General features: G+C 43.7%; 1 protein-coding gene across 1 annotated transcript in view; it reads left to right on the top strand.

The window, feature by feature from the left end:
• Frmd4a (FERM domain containing 4A) overlaps positions 1 to 21,686 on the top strand; it is a 411,101-nt gene that overhangs the window by 78,139 nt on the left and 311,276 nt on the right. The gene's annotated exons all lie outside the window — the stretch shown is intronic.

The following is a 21,686-nucleotide window of genomic DNA, read 5'->3' as shown; positions in this document are numbered from 1 at the left end:
AGAGACGCTGTTAACGGAGAGGCCATGCCCGCTGCTGCCAGCTCCGCCTGCAGTGTTAACAGCTGTCCCTGAAGCGCCTCACCCAGGCTGCCCTGTGCCTCCCAAATCTCACACCTGTGTCTTCTTTTATTCCCCACAAGGAAACATGTTGGAGTTTCTAGTGATCTAGTTCTAGGCTTCAGTGGACTCCACGGAACCTGCAGGGGTTCACTTAACAATGACACTCACAGGAGGACACATAGGCTGAGAGGTTATTTCTGAGCTATGTGCAAAGGAAACCCGGATCCAGACAAAAGCGGTGGGAAAGGATGATTTTGTATGGCATGGCTTTGGATTGGTTTCATACCCCCCCAACCCCAAAAATAAAAACAAAACAAAAGATTAAAATTCAAGAGCCTGATATCCAGATTCAACACACTCTTTCCTCTTGGGCGTTGTTTTGTTGCCTTCTGTGCTCTCTGGTTGTGTAACTGTATAAACATATCCAGACATGAAAGGGAAAGGCTCGAAACCACTTCAGTGCTCTTGTTTGTTTAGGCTCCATTGTCCCCATATGGTGGCATTTTGGCAACCCCTATAAGAGGCTAGCAGAAAAAAAAAAAACAAAAAACCAACATTGCTTTAAAAACAGAAAAAGAAAATTGGCTTTCATGCCCCCCCCCAACTTTTTTCATTCCTGACACAGAGGCCACATGCTTTTTTGAAAGGATGCTTCAGGAAATTTCTTTCCCTGGGAGATACGGAGGGAGCTGTGCCTTCCTGGCCTGGGCAAGAGCTGCTAAACTTCAGAGCCCCACCTCCAATTCCACTGAGCTTGGTTCCCTGCAGAAAGCCCTTCAGTCTTCATACAGCAAACTCATTTCCTTAAAAACAAAGAAAATTAACTTTTCAGAAGTAGTTATGTTTCCCATTAAAAAAAAAAGCTAGTAGAATAGAAAGTTGGCAATGGAAAAGTAAGTGATAAGCAACATCACTCACTGTCAACAAGCTAGGTATTAAAAATGGATTCAGCTCCACGAGCTTTGGTGATGTGCCTTTCTGAGAGCCTTTTCCCCATAATTGACTAGGTCAGTCATGCTTAAAAATCATGGCAAAGTTTTAAGCAGTCTTTTATTTCCCACCCCCTGTAGCTATGATCCATACTCACAATCTCTCTTAGCTCTTATGATTAATTACTACTATGTTTCATGTCAATACAATTCATTTAAAGTTTGTTTCCTTGGGTGCAGGCAGGCTGAATCCCAAGTAAGCGAAATCACATCCTACTAGAATGGAGGTAGAATATTTGTCCTGGGTGATCAAAGTGTGAGCTGACTTAGTGATTTTCAGCACTGGGGTTTCCTTTTCTATTCATGAAGCAGAGGAGGGAGGGAACCTATAATTTGATTTTAAAGATACTAAAGTAAAGATATAGGAAAGGCAGTTTCATTCCAGGTTTTTGTATGTGAGACGGCCATTGATATCAATGGTTAATTTCATTATTTTGACACGGGAAGAAATCAAGCCAAGCACTTATTTTCTTCTGTGCCTCAGGTTGAATTTTAACATGCAGCATCAATTTGAAAATCCCCTCTGAGCACCAAAAATAATACACAATAAGGTACATTTGCTGTATGAAAAGTCACCATCTAATCCCAATTCCACCACGGGAGCTCCTTCTTGTTCATTAAAGGGGCTGTCGAGGGGATGCACACATGAGTCATTTTGACTTGTAAAATTGAATAACAGATTATGTTGGTGTAATCTAGCTGCTCAGGAGGCTAAGACCTGAGGATCAAGATTAGAAGCTAGCCCAAACAAGAACCACCAAAAAGCGGAGCTGTGGCTCAAGGGGTAGAGCATAAGCTTTGAGCAAAAGAAGTTCAGGGACAGCATCCAGGCCCTGAGCTCAAGCTTCAGGATTGGCAAAATAAGTTAATAAATAGACAAAAAAATAAATAAAACAATTGAAAAGCAAACTAAACACAAAAGTAGGAGCATGGCTCAAGTGGTATAGTAGTTGCCTAACCAGTGCAAAGCCCTGAGTTGTATCCCTAGTAACATACACACACACACTCTTTGACATGCCATCTTTGCCGTTTTTGCACCAAGGTGGGTCAGGAGTGCTAAGGGAAGCATGACTGTTGTGGGAAGAAGAAGTCATTCCTCTTCTGTGCTCCCCAAAGTCCTCTGAGCAATGAGCTGGGAACACAGCAGCTGCTTTCTCCTTCTTGAGAAAATGCTAAAGAAAAGAAAGAGATAAGCATAAACATCACTTTCCAAACAATGCAAAACCATGTTACCCTGTCCTTTATATATTTTCATAAAACACAGAAGAGGTTAAGAGCCCATTTCTAGCCAAAGTTTTCATGATAATGAAAAAAAAAAGATTATTTTCTCCACTGCATGGCTCTTTTTCAGAAAGGCTCTTTTTCAGAAAGGAAGTCTCCCAGGGCTAGATTCCAATTAACTTCTGGACCAATTGCTGATAACTTTAGGCAATCACTGTTCTTTAGTAAATGGGGCAGAAAATCTAAAAGATCATAAAAGACAAGACGGCTGATCAACAAAGACACAAAAAGATGCCACACTCTATTCTCCCTCTCAATCAGCGTAACTGTAGAGAATCCAGGAAACAATACAGTAAGTTTCACACTTGATACTCTATTGCTTAGAGCTGCTGCTGTTGCTCTGTGTGTGTGTGTGTGTGTGTGTGTGTGTGTGTGTGGATGTGGATGTATGTGGATGTATGAATGTATGTCTGAGATCTAGCTTTCATCTAGAGGACTGGGGAGTGCTTCAGTAATAATCACAAAGGCTATCACTGAGTTCAGTGAGTTTTCCAGCTACCACAGGGAGGAGTTTGAAATCTGAACTTCAAACACCTAAATTTGGTGTTTGTGTTCTGGACTTCATAACTTGTGAACTCTGGTATCTTGGATTTGTTTTTGTACCCATGAGCAGCTTAGTAAACACCATATTCAGTGTCACATAATAGTAACCATGGATTTTCCAGCTGTTTGCAAGTTTCACTGATCAAACTCTAGTTGGCTGGTCTTGGTTGGTCTTACTCATTGGTGATTGGTTGGCATGCTCATGAGGCTCTGATTGGTTGATCTTGGTCTTGCTCATTGATGATTGGTTGGCATGCATATTAGTCTATATGAGTTGAGTTTCTCCCCTTCTTCCTGGATTGAGAGGAGTAGCTTAGGGGTGCTGCTTCTTGACATTCTCAAGATTTTGTATATACATCCATGAATAAAACAAGTCACATGTCATATTCAAAAAAGGTGAGAGTGAAAAAGCCATATAGCAAAGGACATCAATAACAGATGCTGCAAAACTGGGACCCAGTGATACCATCTAATCATGTATTTCATTCTCTCAATCTCAGGTCATTGTTAAAAGGGGAAACAATGCTACTCCTTTAAACATTAAGGTGTCACTTAACAAAATAACTATCCAGGCAAGCCCAGGCAAAAAGCAAGACTTGATCTCACTAATAATTAGAACAAAAATGACTGGAGGTATGGCTCAAGCAATAGAGCACCCACTTAGCAAGCACAAAACCTTGAGTTCAAAACCCAGGACAACGTTTCCCTGTAAAACTAAAAGTATCAAGCTCTTCCAGGTGGGATGTAATGTCAGGCACCTGAGAGGCTAAGGCAGGATTGTGAATTTGAGGGCATACTGGGCAAAACTAGTACAACTTTTATCTTTAAAATAAGTATAAGCACAGGGCTGGGGATGTGATTCAAACAGGAGATCATGTGCTCTGGGTTCAGTTCTAAGTATGAAGGTTCAATAAATGTTACTTTTAGTCTGTTCATCCCTCCAACCTAGTAAAGAGGAAATTAATGCCTGCCACCCCGAAAGGGATTGTTGTAAGGGTTTTAAAAATGGTAATGTATGAAAGCACTTGTAAAGAATCTCAATTGCTAATTTTTGTATTGCAGTAACTTACAGGTTGTTTATCCCTATACAAAAAATACCATTTAATCACTTGAATTAAAAAAATGATCATTTTTTCAGCCAGATGCTAGTGGTTCATACCTGTAATCCTTGCTACTCAGAAGGCTGAGAACTGAAGATCATGGTTCAAAACCAGCCAGAGCAGAAAAGTCCATGAGATTCGTCAATAAATTACCAAAAACAAAAGCCATAAGTGGAGCTGTGGCTCAAATGGTTTGAGCAAAAAAGCTCAGGGATAGCACCCAGGCCCAGAGTTCAAATTCCAGGACCAACCCTTCCCCCCAGCAAAAAATCATTTTTCATTGAGCACTTTAAGCATGGAGTAAGTGAAGATTTTCTCTGATAGATTCTGCACTTATATTAGGATAAGGGTCAAGGGCAGAGAGGGGAAGGGGAAAAAGAAACTTGCCTCATTAGTTCTGTGCCTGCGCAGTGTTATTCAGGTACCCTGGACTGATCCAGAACTTCTTTGCTATCCGTTATCACCCTGAAGCTCAAATCTTAATGAGAAGGTTTCCAAAAGACTGATGGGAGGTCACGGAGGATAAAACCCGGATGGTTGTCAGGTCAGAAGCCTCTTACCTTAATAAATCGAAAACTGTTTATGAGGCAGAGCAATAGAAGCCTCAGCTAATGAAGCTTAATTGTGCAGCTGCCTGTGGTCCCCAGAGACTTGAAGGGCCATAAAGAAATTAACCTCAAAGAGGGCAGTGGTAAGAGGGAGAAAGGGTGAGAGTCTTAGTGCAGGCCAGGGAAAGCTGACCTCTGACTTGGATGCATGGAATGGCCTTCCTGACATTTGCCAGGGCCTCTGGTCTGCAGAAGTGTGTGAGGAAGTTCTCCTCCGTGTAAAGACGTCCCCACTGTAGGTCAGAACGCTTCCTCCTCTGAGTGGGAATACCTTTCACACGATCGCAGCCTCGCAGCATGCATTGATATTTCGTGGCTTTCCTCATGCTGCATAGCCAATGGCTATGTTTCTCCCAAGACTGACTTTATCTCAGACAGTCAGTGCAGTCCTCACAGAAGTTGAAGGACCTTGGAACAAGAGAATGAGCCATCAGGATACCTATTGGTCTACTCATTACTTACCTGTTGTCCAGATTAAACTATTTCCTAGCCCCTCCTGCTACTGTGGCCTATCTTGATGCTTCCTCTTCTCAAAAAAAAATTTAGTTATTAGGGATAGGCACTGTGAGTCAATCTTGTAGTCCCAGCTACTAAGGAGGTAGAGATAGGGAAGACTGAGGTTTGGAGGCACCATTGGGCAAATAAATAAGTAGGTAAATAGTAAGATTGTTTCTTCTAATAAGCTAGGAAATGTGTAATGGGGGGAGTAGGTAAACGGATTATGATCTGGGGCTATTCCCAGACAAAAATGGAGACTATGCCCCTCCCCCCAAAATATCACTGAGACCAAAAGAGCAAGAGGTGTGTGATGCAAGTGATGGGGAACCTGCCTAGCAAATATGAAGGCCTGAGTTCAAACTCCAGCACTACAAAACAAAATCAGTTACTATACATATTAAAAGACGCTCATTGGTATTCAAAGGAATTAGGAATGATGAGCGCTAAACTAGCTGGTGTGTTCCATTTTTATAAATAACTGTTTCTCTGTAATAAAGCCAAGACTTTTTGTTCAGTAAGTGCCCTGGCATGAAGTAGATTGTCAATGAATATTGGTTTCATGAATAAATAAGTGGATGATGTACAGAATTTTAATAGCCCAAAACAATACAGTTTCACTGGCTTATTTTGCAGTTCCTGGCTGATAAAGAACTCAGTATGTCCTAGGTTTGGAGAGGGGAATTTCAGACAATGGGAATGGGAAGGGAATTGCGTTGACTAATCGCAGGTCCCTTGTGTAGGCAAATCACTTTGCTGGTTTCTACAAAGCAGCTCAACTGAATAATCCCTCCTGCAGGGGGCAGAATGTAGGGCTGGGATGAACTAATACACAAAAATCACTCTATACAGTGCTTGACACCAAGTCGGTGTTCATCAGCCATCACCCCCAGCCTCATCATCAACATCAGCGTCATTTCAAGCCCTAAGCACAGGTTCTAGGTCCTATCAATTCTTCAGGAGTTGGTGCGGTTAGGGACCTCTCAGAGTACTATCAATAAATGGTGGGTGAGCAACCCAGTCTCCAGGGGCTGGGAGGCTGGAGTATAAACAACCAGACAAGTTACATGCTTCTTAAGTGGATATATGGATAGATAGGTGTATATTTTTTACACAGAATTCCTTCTTAGAGTTCCATCCTGTGGTTCCCAAGGCCTATTTTGCCTCTAAAATCAAGGCGTGGAGTCTGTCAGACACTAATCAGCCTCCAACAGGCTGTCAGTGAGGCTTTTATGTTTTAACTTGACATGGATGGTCTCCCTCTGTTCTGACCCTGTTACAGGAAGCCTGTTGGAGGTATAGGGTCAGAGAGTGTCAGGAGACAGGGATGATCTGCTGAACCAAAGACAACATAGACCTTGAGTAGTGGCATGACAGGAGATCCTTGGCAGAGGTCTTAGGATGAGGGAAGGAAGAACAATGAACAGGACAGAATAGAGTTGTGGACAGTCAGAAAAACACAGAAGCAGATAGTGCATGTAACTTGTTCTGGTCCTTGATGAATTGGATGTGAAGGAAACCCACTGTCAAATGCGGAATGATTGAGTTCTCACAAAGGAAGAGACAGCAAGCCCTGTGGTCCAGTGCCAAAAATTGGGGGAACTGAGGGATGGAATCTCTTATCTTCAGTAAGCAAGAATGAATTACTATCTTAACAACCCCCTCACAAAACAAAATCGAAACACTTTGAAGCCTGAGCTAGTGGTTCATGCCTGTAATCCCAGCTCCCGAGGAGGCTGAGATCTGAGGATCACGGTTTGAAGATAGCCTGGGCTGTCTTCTTTTCGATTAGTCACGGAGAAAAGCCAGGCGTAGAGCTATGGCTCAAGTAGAAGAGTGCTAGCCTTGAGCAAAAGAAGTTTAGGGACAGCACCCAGGCCCTGAGTTCAAGTACCAAGACTAGCACCCTCCCCCCAAAAAAAAGCTTTGTGGGAGAATGAGGAAGAGTTGGAGGGCCAAGAGCATCTCTTCCACGTCACCCTTCCCTGAGCTCCTCTTTGCCATTCTTCTATTGTCGAAGTGACAAGTAATGCTGAGTGAATAGCCATTCCTGACTCATTCAGAATCTGGTCAGCACACACACACACACACACACACACACACACACACACACACACACACTTATCCATGCATACACTTTCTCATACACTTACATCACACATGCTCAAACACACTTATACAACATGCACAAGGCATGCATACATTCATACCCTTACATTCGCACACGCAGTACACAAACTCCCATATCATATGCACAAATACACAAACATTATCAATGCTTGGCCCAAGCAGAGTCCATAAATCTGTGTTTGCACATTTCTACCAGGAATTTCTCTATGTCTCTCTATATATGTATACACACACACACATACACATGCATATATATATATATATATATGCATTTGAACCTCTAATCAAACCTCCAAAATCCCAATCTATCCAGATGTCACATCCACATTGGGCTAAACAAATGAGTCTTTAGAAATATCTAAGTGGAAGGGGGGGGGGTTCTATTTTTTTGTTTTTGCCCAGACAGGAAAATCCTTACTGGTGTCAACTAATCCCAGTTGAGTAAAAATTCTACTTCTTAAGAAGGCGAAGGAGTCAAGGAAGGAGGTCTAGATGTAGGGAAGCAAGCAAGCAAGCAAGCAAGCAAGCAAGGAAGGAAGGAAGGAAGGAAGGAAGGAAGGAAGGAAGGAAGGAAGGAAAGGAGGAAGGAAGGAAAGGAGGGAGGGAAGGAGGGAGGGAGGGTAATTACCAGAGTACCATCACTTCTAAACAGACCTGGCCCCAGCCCAGCCCCAGCCCCAGCCCCAGCCCCAGCCCCAGCCCCAGCCCTGCCCCAGCCCAGCCCCAGCCCCAGCCCCAGCCCCAGCCCCAGCCCCAGCCCCAGCCCTGCCCCAGCCCCAGCCCCAGCCCCAGCCCCAGCCCTGCCCCAGCCCAGCCCCAGCCCCAGCTGAGCCCCAGCCGGGACTCCCTGGAGCCTCCAGAGCCCTTGCTGCCTCCTGCTCGGGGTGAGCTGCCCAGTGGCTCGCTTCAGACCACTCTTTCTGGGCTCACACGCGATCCCTGAGACAGGGATCATTTGTCAAGTGAGCCTAGCACCCAGGGAGCCGTAGGCAGATGATGGAAAGGGAGAGGGAGGAGAGAGAGGGAGGAGAGAGCGAGCGCGGAGAGAAGAAAGCCGGGGAAGAGGGCGCGGGGCGCAGCCGACGTCCCCGGCGGGCGCCGCGCTCTGGGGGCGCTGGGGATTCAAGTTAGAGCGGCGGTGACAGGAGGGGGTGCGCCGGTGTCACCCCGCGCGGGGGGAGCCCCTGGCGGCTCCCCACGGGGCTCTCCTCCTGTGGGATGCTTAAGGACAGGCTCCCCAGCAGACAGAGTAACTTACAGAAGACAAACTGGCATGTGGATTCTGCCACCATGGAAGGGCTCCTGTCTCCGATGAGGACAAAGGTAAGGGGGTGCCCGCTTCCTCCCGGGCTGCCCAGGCATTGAGAAGGCTGGGGGGCAGGGGAGGCTCCACGAGCTTTTGTCTTCATTCAGGACTGGGCTGGCGAGTGCCAGGGGATCTCCGGAAGAATGGGGCTGCCTGGGAGGCGGTGGCAGCGGGGAGAGGGGCTGGGGTGCCAAGGGGAGAGCGGGGGCGCGGGGTGGAGGGGGGAGAGAGCCAGCCATCTGGCTAAACGAGCCCACCCCGTGGTTGATTAGACAGCCATATTTTAGCAGGGTTTCCAATCACTCTTGCTTTGGAGCTGGGCGACCCTCAGAGCTGTTCATTTTTGGGGGGAGGGAGAAGTTGCAGTTTCTGGGGGGTGGGGGGTTCCTGGTTGTGGAGCAGGAAAGGTGAAGGGCTTAAGGGAAAGTGTATTCCCAGCTCCTGCTTGAAATAGTCTTTCCTCCTCCTCCTCCTGTTCCTCCTGTTCCTCCTGTTCCTCCTCCTCCTCCTGTGGGCTCAGGAAGATGGGGGGTGGGTGGGGGGAACGGGACCCTGGCTGCATAATGTAGGTTAATGGATTCTGGAAGCTGGTGTGTTCTCAAAAGAAGAAAAAACAAAGTAGACAACTTGCAGGAAAGATTGTAGAGCACCACACAGCGAATCTGACACCTTGAAGGTGGACCTGGGGCGTTCAGAAATGGTCACCAGGGGTGGCCTCCGGAGGACTCTGAGTACCTGATTTCTTTGCTGGAGCTTGCTTTTACTTGAGAAAGGAATGCTTTCTGGATGGAGAAGGGGATTTCTATAAAAGCTCAGAGGTGAAGGGGCTGGTTGAGGGCTACTGAAACCACATATAACTCCCGATGCATGGGTTAAAAGTTTTCAATGATGGCAGTGATACGACTTTTCATCCCTCGAAAATTACAAAGCCATGGGGCGGGGGATAGCTTTTAATAGACACACATCAGTGTTGAAAGTCTGCAGGAGAAGGCTTTGATTTACCTCAGCAATGTGGTGTTCTGCTAAGCGATTTGGACACAAATAGACCCTTTTGTCAGAGGATAGGGTGTTAGTTTTTTAAGAAAAAAAAGAATTTCCTAGTTAATGAGCATGACTGTGACATTTTGAGGGAGTGTCAGAACTGGGGTCTCCTGCATGAAAGCAACCTCAGTCCTTTGGGAGGATCCTGTGTCTCTGTCGTTTGATAGTGGTTCATTAGAAGGAAAGCCTCAAGTGACAGTTGATTACAAAGATTCTAATTCCAGCCCCTGGGCTGGCTGGCCTCCTTGGGGAATCTTGTTCCTTGAGCTGGGTGAACTCAGGTTGTTTGCAAGTAACGTACTTCTGTGCAAGGCTGTGAATACAGCATACTTTGTAAGTAGATCTGTCCACAGCCAAAGAAAACCCAAATGGAACTGTCTTTCTCTTCATTGATAGCCTGTGATTTGACTGCTTTAGGGAATGGCTTTATAATTCATTCCTTTGGCCATTTGAAATGACTGCCTCAGATAAACTGTCCTGAATAGTGCATTGACTGGTGTGGGACAGAACTATGGATCGGAGTGCATAACCCGGTGTGAGTTATGCACAACTCTGCAGAAGAGTTTAAGGGGTGTTTCCTATGCAAATGAGCTAGGACCCAAGCGTGGTAAATCACACTGCAAGCCAATTAAAATGGCATTTTATGGGAGAGGAAAAAATTATGTCAGTGGGTCAGACAAGGCACAGATTATGTTGATCAGTTTGATTCCCATCATGGCTTGTTCCTCGATTATCATATTCTCAAATGAATGTTGAGATAGAGGAAGCTTGGTTCTTACTGAAGTTCAAGAATAAAATCTCTACCCAGCAAATTGAAACCTTTCAGTGTTTAGGTTTCAAGGTGTGTGTGTGGGGGGGGGGGGAGAATTGCCTCTGTGAATTCCTTTTGAATCTCATTTTTCCTGACAATGGAAATTCATATTTATATACTGAAAAACTGTTTGAATTCGGTCACCTGGACCACCCTCAGGGCTTAGGGAAGATCCAGCTCCATAGGGCTGGATGTGGAGTATGTCTTTGGTGAGACTTAGCTTTTATATCTACATCACCATATCTTGTGTGGATAAAATTCCCTAGTCATTTTGTTTTGAATTTGTTTAAAGATATCTATCAATGACCATGTGTTACTTTTCTTAAACTTTTGCGTTATGCCTATTCTGGGATATCCCCCCGCCCCCGCCATGAGAATTTAGCTTGAAGTTTCTGATTTCCTGGGTCTTGATGGGCCAACAAAGGAGGCCACCTCGTGCTAACTTTTGGCATGTTGTGGCTACTTAATAACTGACAGTTGAAAGCAAGTGTTGAGGTAAATTGGACATCGTGCAGTAATTTCATTATGCCATGTAATAGACTTAACCAGTCTAAATCATGGGTGCTTAATGCATTTTTATCTTGGGATTTGCATAATTGGCACATGCATATGCATGAGATTAACTAGCAGTGGCAAAATAGGGTGGGCAAAAATATTCACCAGTATTGAAATTAATGCCATTTGGAGATCAACACCTGAGTACCCTCCATCTCCTGGGTGGATGGCCACACTTGATGTACCTGGAAGCAGACGGGGGACAGCTGGTGTCTCCTAATCGTCAGCGAATGCATTGCCAGCTATGCATAGCTTCAGCATGGCTGTGACTTTGGGGGTACACTGGGCACACCATTTATTCTTTTATATATAATGCAATCTAGAAGAGTCTCTAGCTGATGGATGTACTTATGGTCTCCTGCAGCCTGGGACACAGTCACAGGGATTCTAATGATCACGAGTAATGTTTGCAGGGTGTCAAGGCAGGCAGAAAGAAGGAACACTGAGAGAGGCCAATTGACTCATTCTCCTATGGGGGAAAAGGAAATCATTTAATTTATAATTAATCACCATTGTGGACCTTTTTAATGTATCCTTCTTAAAATTTTTATTTGGAATCCTCCAATTCCTCTTTAATCCTGTATGCTGTCTCTTGCAAATGAAGCTGGTAAAAAAAAAAGTCACCTCACTACTAGCTTCTGGGGAATTCTTGCTTGCCAATGCCTGCTACAGAATTTCCTGTGAACACCTGGTCAGAATACGTAACGTTAGAACAGGCCTGAATTTTATAATTGCAAGGGGTATATGTACTCTGAAGAAACTATACCAGTAAAAGAAGCCAGAGAAGAAACAAGAATAGAGAGGAGAGAATGGGATGGGGGAGAAGGTGATGGAAAGAAAAAATGAAACAAGAAAGGAGAAGATGAAGGACGTAAAAGTAAAGGGGAGAAAGAAGAAACAGGAGAGGGAATGGGAGAGAAGGGAGTGGGAGGGGAAAAACTGGAGGGAAGGAGAGGACAGGAGAAGAAAGGAGATAGAGAAGAAGAAAGGGGAGGAGAAGAGAAGAGAGGAAGGAGTGGTGGAAGGGAAGGAGAGGGAAAGGAAGTGGTATGGAGGGAATGGAAAGAAAGGGATACATAGTCAGGAATTCATCTTCTATCTCCAGACATGATGGCAGCTGTGTTTTTACCAGACGTTGGTGTAGTCGAGAGGAATAGATGAACACTAATCTCCCTAGAAAGGCTGTAGTATTAACCTTTCAAAGTTGAGTAACTATTTTGTTGTGCAACTGGAGTTTTGAAGAATACCCTCTAGTGTTGTTGCCATTAATATCTGCCTATAATTACCTCGTTCCCTAGAGATGGTTCGTTTTTATCTGTCTAAACCTGTCTTTTCTGCTCAGAGACATTGCATCATTTACTGCTTTATGTTGAAAGAAAGAGAAAAGAAAGAAAAAGGGAAAGTAAGAGAGGGAGGAAAAAAAGAGGAAGGAAGGGCTTCAAACTTGTGGCTTAAAGTACCTTTGTAAAGGAAGTCTTCCATGAACTTCATTCATTTGATGATACAGATACTTGAAAGGAATCCAAAGCTTAGCTTATGAAGAATGGACATTGGACGGGCTGGAGATGGAGCTCAGTGGTAGAATGCTTGCCTGGCATGAGCAAAGCTCAGGGTTTGATCCCTGAGCACTGCCACACATGATAAAGAATATTCAAGATGAACACAGGATCTTGTTCTGAGCATCCAGGTTTAGGGTTCCAGGGAGAATGGCTACACTCAGCGGCAGTTCTTGAAAATCTTCCTTCTTCCTTGAGCTGGATATAGTAGTGTGTTCATAGTCTGCTTTGTTAAATGGCAACTCCTTTGTACAACTGCGTAAAGATAGTAAGAATTGTCCTTTGAGGCCTGCACTGCAATCTTGGAAGCATATTAAAATATAGATGTAAGATGTCAACATTCTAAAATTACAGGTAATAGAACTAGCACAAGAAAGATTTTTTTTAAAGTACAGACAAAGGGTCTATGGCTCTTTAGACCAATTAGGACACAGTAGATGAAATCCTTAAAAGTCACTTAGGATTGTATAAATCTGCTTGAAACTTTGCCAGAACTCCACTGACAATGCTGGCTGAAACAATCCATTGTGTTCTAGCTACTTGATACATGGATTCAGATAAAATACTGGAATCTCTCCTTCAAAGAACTCACTTAAGAACTAAAGAATAGTTTAGCCTGCATGGGGCAAGATGAAGGAGGGCTTGCCAGTTACTTTCAAATAGGCTAAAATAACCATACACAACATTATGCACCAACCAATGACAGCCTGTATTTTATCTTAATGGAGACTTGAATAGAAGGGGGTTTACCCAGAGCTCAAGAAATGACAGGTTTGGATTACATTTAAGGAAATGTTTCCCAGTGTTGAAATGTTTTCCTAGAAAGGTTGAGACAGTCCTTAATCTAGAGGTCTCTGAGACAGGTAAGACATAACCTACCGATGAAGGTGTGTCTGTCTGACAAGTCAGGATGAGCTGATGCAGATATCTTGTGTTTTTATGGTGCTGTAGTAAGTTTTACCATAGAGCCAATAAAACCAGAAGTAGTCCTGGGAATGAAGCAAGCACACACATTAGTTGCCCTTACCAAAAGTTGCTGTAAAGTTTTTCTTGAGCTGTTAGAATCAGTTGGGTTCAAGCAGGAAACAACCTTGCTCTTTTTTAGAATGACCCCTTTTCAGGTATTGGAATTATGGAAAAGAAGTTGGAACTATTAGGACTGTGTATCTGGTTTGATTTTTCTATGCTAGTCAGATTTTCTGTGGCTGTGACAAACACCTGGTCTATCAACTTGTAAAGTGAAAAAGGGTTAATTCCGTTCAGACTTTTATACATTCCAGTCTGTGATAGTTGCTCCCATGACTTTCTTTTTTGATCCATCGTGGGGTTTGAACTCTGGGCCTGGGTGCTGCCCTTAAGCTCTTCAACTCAAGGCTAGTGCTCTGCCACTTTGAGCCACAGTGCTAACTTCCAGTTTTCTAGTGGTTAATTGCAGATAAGAGTCTTACAGACTTCTGTGCTTGGGCTAGTTTTGAACTTGTGATCCTCAGATCTCAGCCTCCTCGGAAGCTAAGATTATAGACATGAGCCACTAGCGCCCAGCTACTCCCATTACTTTTGAGATTGGGGTTAGGTGGCACATCGTGACAGGGAGTTGTGGTGAGCAGAGCTGGTTCATTTCCTGATGAGGGTGAAAAATAAAAAATTTAAAAGTAGCAGAGGAAGAGACCAGAGTCCTACAGTTCCTTGGATGGCATGCCCCCAGTGACGAAAACCTTCCATGAGGCTCCATCTCTGAAAGGTTCCACTTCCTCCTCCTAATAGCACCATGCTAGAGACCAAGCCTTTAAAGTGTGCACCTTGGGGGAACATTCCAGATGCAAGCTCTGGAGATGGGCAGGGCAATTTATCCTATTCCAATGAGACTGCCTGGCTCGAAACACCCCCTCTATGGCTTCCTAGGGCCATACCTTTCTTGAGCCTCAGTTTCCTCACAGATAACATACAAGCGATAATGACACCTTAAACATAGGGACTCTGAGAAGTACACTAGTTCATAGTTGCTAGGGAACTGGTACACTTTAATAATTGTTAACTACTGCTAGTATGAGTTAGGGGAAAAAATGTGACTTTTGGAAATGACCATTTCCTGACCATAGTTTCCTAATGAATTGTTGCTGTGGAGGCAAGTTCAAGAAGCAGGCTGCTATCTTTGTGAGACTGTAACTACCATGCAGAAGTGGGGCTCTACCCTTCTGCAAGCTCTCTGACAGGTAGAGTTTTCTCTGTCAAGGAAAAGCTCCGAAGAGCCCAAGGAAAACAGGTGCCTTTGTAGCATAAATCACCTCTCGTACATGGCCTTTCATAGCAAATGATTCTGATAGGTGGGTCATTTAGAAGAAAAGATGGCAGATTGTGTGTGAGCCAAGAGGGAGCCACTCCATAAAAGAATAGCAGCTTTTCCATCTTTCTTTCCCTCCTGTACCTGCTCTATTATCATAAATACAGCCTGTTAGTTGTGTGTCAGGCCACTACCTCCACTTCCGAGCTGCTTGTTCATTATTTAACCTGACCAAAACCTTCATGAAGAAGTGCCAGCGTTTCACCCATATGGGTTATCTGGGTTCTCATGAGCTGAGCCTCATTCTCTTCATCTGCTTTGTCTCTCTTCATGATGCTCCTGATCCTGAAGATTACCCGAAAAATGTTTAAAAGGACAGATTTGGGCAAACCAGCAACCTGAACTTAGGATACAGGGCTGTCATGTAGATGGCCCTTCTGGTCCATATGATGAAGAAACAGTATTTACCCACCATCAGACCATTGGAACCCACTGTGGGGATGGGGTGAGAGGTATCCCAAGCAGGCTATAATCCTCTCACTCTTCAGGTAGTAGAGCAAATGCTGTTCTCACTAGGTGAAGCATGTGGCCCTCCCCGCCTGACTTCTCTGTACCTGTTGACTCTTAATTCATCCTTTAAATTGCAGGCAGGTCAGATGCTACTTTCTCTTGAGTGTGTGCCCAGGGCCTGCTCTGCTTATTCCAAGCCCTCTGCACAATGTGAATAAACTGACATTCTCTTACTGCCCTCTGCAATGGATTGTGAGCCTCTGGATGGCACAGATCTCACTCTCTTTGCCTCTTGTATGTCCAGTAACGCAGAAGGGTGAAGCAGAAGTATAAGCTCTCAGAGCAGATTGCTTGACAAAAGCATGAACATACAGCATCTGAAAGTTCTTGCAGAACTTTCCTGGAGAGTTCAATACATATCGGACTTTGAGCAGATGGCATGTTTCTAGAGAGACGGGTAAGAACAGTCTAGAACATTTTCCACAAGCACAAGAACAAACTGCACAGTGTGAGATGTATGGCAAAAATTCCATAGTAAATCATTCTTGCTTTCCTTTTCATAACCCATCCTTTTGTGTTAGCAATAAACTAGTATGTATTAAATATTTTAGTAGCTAAGCCAGGGTTAGGAAACTTGAAGGAGGACAATCATAGCCAGAGGCTAAGTCTGACTCAGTTTGAAGTTTTATCTTCCCTTTCCTTTTCTTCCCTCTGGTTTAGAAAACCAGAAAGCCACTGTGCCTCTCCCTGGAAGAACCTTTCCACTTTTGCCTAAAGGCACAATTGCTTGCAGGATCCTTTCTACTCTGGTTCCTGGATTTGTCAAAACAAGCTCATGGCAAACATACTGCCATTTGTGGGTGGGACACAGAGTGGAGATAAGAAGTTGAGCAGGATCAAGAGGAGGGGTGCAAAGGGTCTTTGTTCGCTCCCAATATGCTAGAATTTCCTAGCAAGGAAGTAACTGAAACCAGGATACACGCTCATATTCTTCCACATTGGAAATGCCTAAAGAAAATGCAGCTTCACCCTGGCAATAAAATTAAATTTAAAAATAAACAATAGTATATATACGAAGAAAGAAAAGAAAATGCAGCTTCCTTAAAACGGGGAATCAAAGGAATTACCCTCTGAGCAACACCTACTATGCGTAGGCGTGCGACAAGCTCAATACTTAGTTTAGTAGGCGTGATTCTAAACTGAGATTTCTCCATGAATGAAATGGTAACCTGCCTTTGTGGAGTAATTTTTCGAAGTGCTGATGTATCTCCACCTTGTGTCATTAGCTAATGCTTACAGAGAGTCGGGGGGAAATGGAAATGTGTGGTTTGGGGGTCCTGGCTGTGAGTGGGTTTCCTAGGAAACCACCTGCCGGGGAGTGTGGCAGGCTCTCTGTGATGTGGAGAAGGGATGAAGAGGAAGGTGGAGGTGTGTGAGAAAGTGGAAGGCTCAGCCTCTGGGTGTTCAGTTAACACAGAAAACAGCCTGTTCGGAAATTTGGAAAGGGCTGGTGAAGTAGAAGCAGAGGGTGAGAGGAGCAAAACAAATGTGTACAACAGCTGCATAGGAAACAATAGCTAAGAAATGCAAAGTTATTAAGCAATTAAGCACTGCACCTCCTTTCTCTTTTCATCCTTCTTCCTCCTCCTCCTCTCTCTCTCTCTCTCTCTCTCCCTCCCTCCCTCCCTCCCTCGCTCCCTCCCTCCCTTCCTTCCCCCTTTCCCCCTCCCCCTCCCCCCTCCCTCTCTCTCTCCCTCTTTCTGATTGAAGATTGAACACAAAGCTCCCTGTATACCAGACAAAGTATTCTACCACTTCAGCCATGCTCCCCAACCCTTTCTTTTGCACTTTGTTTTCAAGGTAAAGACTCTTTACCTTTCCCAGGCAGGCTTGAACTCATGATCCTTGGGCCTCCACTGCCCAAGTAACTGGGATTACAGGCATGCACCAATATACTCAGTCAGGTACATTTCAACTTTGGTGATACCCATCAAATTATCCTTTAAGAATGAAAATATTACTTATTATCAGTGGATCACAGCCCCTAGTTTATTCTACCAACACTGTATGTTCTGTATAAGATTTTTCATCACCTTCCTTCTATGATGGCCAATGTGAACTTGATACCTAAAGGAAAGAGAATTGACTGAGACCAGGCACATGAGGCATGTTCATCGAAATGCTTGTGTACATCTGTGATTACCACAGTCTGTCTTTCCTTGCCTCGAGGATGGCAAATAAGAGCAGATGGACTAAAATGGAACCAGCTATGTGTTAACTTTGGGGGTGGGAATAGTAAGATAATAACTATGCCTGTAATAGAAGTAGAACTTAAACACGGTACTAGGTTTGTGATAGGAGATGCCTAATGGCCTGATGGTTCCGTAATATATTTCCCAATTGAAACATGTGTGCTTTTATAATTTGAGTATTTACTAAACAAGCAGAAGCCTCTGAAAGTGCATGTTTGAACTTTGAACAGGTACACCTCAGTAAGTTAGAAGAATTTTAACTTTCCATTTGCTCATGGTATCTAGGAGTTCCTGAAAGCATCTGTCTACTTACCTAGCTATCTGCCTAACATTCTAGTTACCTACCTACCTAGGGCCAATACCAGGGTTTGAACTCAGGGCCTTGTACTTGCTCGGTGAATCCTCTACCACTTAACCCATGGCCAGCCCAGCTTTTTGTTGGGTAATTTGGAGATGGAGTCTCGAAGATATTCCTACCCAGGCTGGCTTCAAACCACGGTTCTCCAAATCTCAGCCTCCTGATTAGCTAGGATTATAGGCATGAGCCACCAATGGCAAGCTCTAGAAACATCTTTATTAATATTGGTCAGTCCTTTGCTCTGGTGTGTGAATTAGGTTTATTTTCAGTGATGTGTACATAATGATGTGTTATAGCTCATTTGTAATTATGAGTATGTGATCATTTCTATATGTCTGAGTATGTTTGTGGAAAGTAAAAGTTGAGTGTAAATCCAATGACTTATGAATCACATTACTGTCATAAGAGCTCATCCCAGATTTTAAAGTTAAGTTATTGGATCAAGAAGTCCTCATGAAAATAGAAAAAGAGAGTTTTATTATTTCAAAAGAAAGAGAGAAGGGAGGGAGGAAGGGAGGGAGGGAAGAGAGGAAAGAAGGCCAGGTGCTGGTGGCCCATACCTATGATCCTAGCTACTGAAGGGGCTGAGTTCTGAGGATCACAATTTGAAGGTAGCTTGTGACACTTTTATCTCCAATTAACTACCAATATGCTAGAAGTGCCACTGCAGCTCAGAGAGTAGGGTACTAACCTTGAAAGAAGCTCAGGGACAATTCCCAGACCCTAAGTTCAAGCCCCAAGACTGGCACAAAAAAAAAGGAGGATGAGGAGGGATGAGGAAGAAAAAGAGGGCTGGGGATGTAGCTCAGTAGTAAATTCTAATTAGCATCTACAAGTCTCAGAGTTTCCATCTCCAATACCACAGATAAAGAAAAAGAAGGTTTTCTCCCTGATTCTTACTCTCTGTCTATTCACTGCTTGCAAAAGGTAACTCGTGGTGGACATCATGGTAGTGACCCTGTTTCTGTCCACCTTGTTGAGGGGTGAAGTGAAGAAAGGAATGGAATGATCATGCCTACTTGCCTGCTAGAGCTCATGAGCCTGGATATGAGGACAGACAAACACATCTGCCCCGTGGTAGAGTACAGAATGGTAATGGGTCACTGGTGGGGCTAAGTTTCTTTTCCAGCTGTTTCTGGGTAGCATTGCATCAATAGCACAGTGCACTTAGCTCATCTTACTTAAGAACAGGGTAACAATTGTGTCATCCCTGGCAAAGCCCTAAGTCACTTGAACTTCCTTCTCCAGTATCCTGAGATAGGAGTCATGTAGATCGTCCATTCTTTTCCAGAGAAGAAAACTGAGTCCCAGAGCATGAAGCCAGAATTTATACCCAGGTCATAAGGGCTCGGTCTGCAGGCATCATGAAAGTCTATGGATCTCTGACCTTGATTTGAATTTTGGGCCCAGAGACTTGAGTCACTGACTATAAAAAAAATGCAGTGTGCCTGCAGGTTAACATGGAATGCTAAATGTTTTTTGGGTAGTTTATTTTTCCAAAAAGATAATATAGCCCAGAGCTCCAAAATCTGTGAAATCAGGTCATCTCTCAATGAGATGCATCTCTGGTAACTGTTTCTCATTTATCCCTCCTATCCAAAAAAAAAAAGAGTTGAAGCAATTTATAATAAAGATCTGCACACCTATGCTTATTAAAACAAAAATAGACTATGGCAAATGGGGAAAGGAAACGAAGCAAATAGATGATTACATATTTACTGTAATTAAGCATTACAGTTAGTTATTACTCTGTCATTTGCCTCTCTTGATTATCTAGAGATCTGCAATTTTTTTAATTTTCAATTTAACTCAGATACTTGGAAAGTACTAAGTGCTATGGGTGGGACAAAGGTGTTTAAAACATGGATGCCCCTGTCACATCTTTCCTGGAGGAAAGCTTGATACATGTGAGCCAGTAATTGAAGACTGGACTGGGCAAGTACCTACCACCATATTGGATCATCAGTGTTTAAAGATCTGGGAAAGATGAAAGGCCAAAGCAGTTCAGGGAGTGTAAAATCCAAGGATTCCAACATGTATCAGCCACCTTATTGTCTATTGGTAATAGTCAATATGGAGTCAACAATTGTAAGATGACCAGACAGCAGATCAGTGTGCTTAATATTATGGTACTATGGATCCTATGGTGTCTCATTATTGTATTCTACCATATCGAATTGTTTCCTACTGTGATGTGTCTAGATTCACACATTTAGGAACCAAAGACAAGCTGGAATACCTTTCACACTATAAACTATTTCCTCTCCTAAGGATGTCATCTAGGGGTCTTAAGTCCTCTTTGCTCCACCAAATAAAGGAATAGGAGGCAGGAAAAATGAAGGCAGAGGCAAAAATGAGAGTAAGGCACCAGAAAAACTGACAAAAACTTATTAGCTACTAGTGTGTTGGTACAGGCCAACTAGAACTTCTGGCTGGAAAGGCCACCTTAAGGGGTTAGGTAGGTGGAAGAGGAGAGTACAGACCTCCTTGTTCAAGGAAGTTAGAAGGACCAGAAATTGGTAGCCCATGTAGGTACTCCCCTGGGGGATCCCCCTTTTATGTCTCCTTGGAATGAATCTCAGCTGTTCTGGCATCTCATCCAATTGAGTCACGTCCCCCCCACCCTGTGGGGGGGGGATCCAGTTCTGCTCTACGGTCAGCAAGGACCTTGCTTCAATCAACATGTCTTCAGGAAGAGGAGACAGGGTCTTCTCACCCAGCTGCTGTCTCTCCCTGTCTGCCTCGACTTTCCCTTTTAGCCTCCCCATCCTTAACATTCTTGTCACATACTCCGGCTGCTACTTGCAGCAACTTTTAGAGTTGATGTTTATTGAGCACTTTCGTATGAGCCATCTTTGAAACTCTTCCCAAGTATTAGCCCAATAGATAGTTCCTATAGAGGTAAAGAAATCAAGACAGAGATGTTAAGCAATTTTTTCAAGACTACCCAGCTAGCTAAGACCAATAAGCCCATTGAGATAAGTCATTTGGGGGATTGACTTGTTAGGAAACTAGTTTCGAGGACCTGTTAGGCATATATCCTAATTTAATAGCTTAGTAGTCCAAAATAAACTCACTCTTTAAATGACAGTGTTCTTTGTCAGACATCTTTACGTCTTTGCATCTAAAGAAGGTAATCGCACCCCAATGTTTTTTCTACTTCTACCTCAGCATAGTGCAATTATTAAAATCATGTTTTTAAGGTCTAGCCAGCTCAAATTCAAATTGCAAGTCAGCTAACCATCTAAGGCTGTGACTCTGAAGATGTTGATTAATCTCTCCATACCTTAGTTTCCTCTAGACATAGACCTGTGGTAAATATAATATTTGCAATATAATTACCAATTATCATCTAGGCAAAGAACCTTGTTTGAGTTGGTTATGCATGTCTGGGACAATGCAAGCAGGTCTGCTGTTACTGTGGACCCTGCCCCTTTCTGGAGTCCACCTCCATTCCTGTGGTGTCATAGATAGCTGATGATCTTCTCCAAGAACAAAGAAGTGGATCTGAGACACTCAGTGTTTCAGTAATCTATGAACTCAGGTTTTCAGTCCAGGAACACTTGTTAGCATGTATGACCTTGAGCCAGAGAGGGCTGTGATGCAATTGATCTGAAGAAGATTTATTGAGTCTTCCAAAGTATTCAATCACTGGCAGAGGATTTTCAATCACTGGATTAGGATTTTCTTCCTATGGCTGTTCAATGGAAGAATGACATTCTATGCTGTGGTTGTCACTTCTTATGATGGCTATGGATGCTTCCTCTGCTTGTTCCTCTGTGTATGTGGTTTTGATTTTTTCTGACTCTC

Source organism: Megascapheus bottae, chromosome 26 (genome assembly GCF_031878675.1).
Source record: "Megascapheus bottae isolate mThoBot1 chromosome 26, mThoBot2.hap1, whole genome shotgun sequence".
In the NCBI taxonomy this organism is placed as follows: Eukaryota; Metazoa; Chordata; class Mammalia; order Rodentia; family Geomyidae; genus Megascapheus; species Megascapheus bottae.
Note: the sequence above shows the minus strand (reverse complement) of the source record. Positions and strands in the feature narration are given on the sequence as shown.